This window comes from Octopus bimaculoides, chromosome 24, assembly GCF_001194135.2.
Source record: "Octopus bimaculoides isolate UCB-OBI-ISO-001 chromosome 24, ASM119413v2, whole genome shotgun sequence".
NCBI classification, from domain to species: domain Eukaryota; kingdom Metazoa; phylum Mollusca; class Cephalopoda; order Octopoda; family Octopodidae; genus Octopus; species Octopus bimaculoides.
The window spans coordinates 13,982,492-13,983,141 of NC_069004.1; the positions used below are offsets into that span (position 1 = coordinate 13,982,492).

Genomic DNA, 650 nt, shown 5'->3' on the forward strand with positions numbered 1-650 from the left:
GACACACTATCACACAATCTGTTGTTTACGTTTGAATTCACATTGAAAATGGTGAAGATATATTTACGGTATAAAATTCTTTGATTTACACATTCTTGTTTATATTATATTATATTATTATTATTATTATTATTATTACTATTATTATCATTATTATTTTACAGACAGTTACTGCGTGCAAGCCGTAACAGTGCTGCGTGTTTCCGCGTACAAATTATTACTGCATAGAGTGTGTTACAATGTACAAACTGTAAGTGTGTTGCGTGTGTGTCTGAGTACAAATTCTTAGTGTGTAGGGTGTTACTGGATACAATCAGTGATGCTATATAAGCTGCTACTGTACTGTTACTGTACATAAGCTAATGTTGTGTACAAACTGATACTCTGTGTAAGTAGAGTGCATAAACAATTACCAAGTATGAAAAACTGCTATTGTATAACTTATTTTTTATTCATGAATTCTGCATAATTACAAAACATTAATGAAGAGCATCGTTTTCTGCAAACTGATGTTACATAATGTATATGGTTTTGTGTGTGTGTGTGTGTGTGTGTCTTTTATCTTTGACTTGATTTATTCATTGGACTGCACAGCCACGAAGGGTTGTTATCGGAGAAATTGACACCCCTGTTATGACCCATAAAGGGTT

General features: G+C 32.6%; 1 protein-coding gene across 5 annotated transcripts in view; it reads right to left on the bottom strand.

Moving 5' to 3' along the window:
- LOC106876481 (syntaxin-binding protein 5) overlaps positions 1-650 on the bottom strand; it is a 433,849-nt gene that overhangs the window by 151,866 nt on the left and 281,333 nt on the right. The gene's annotated exons all lie outside the window — the stretch shown is intronic.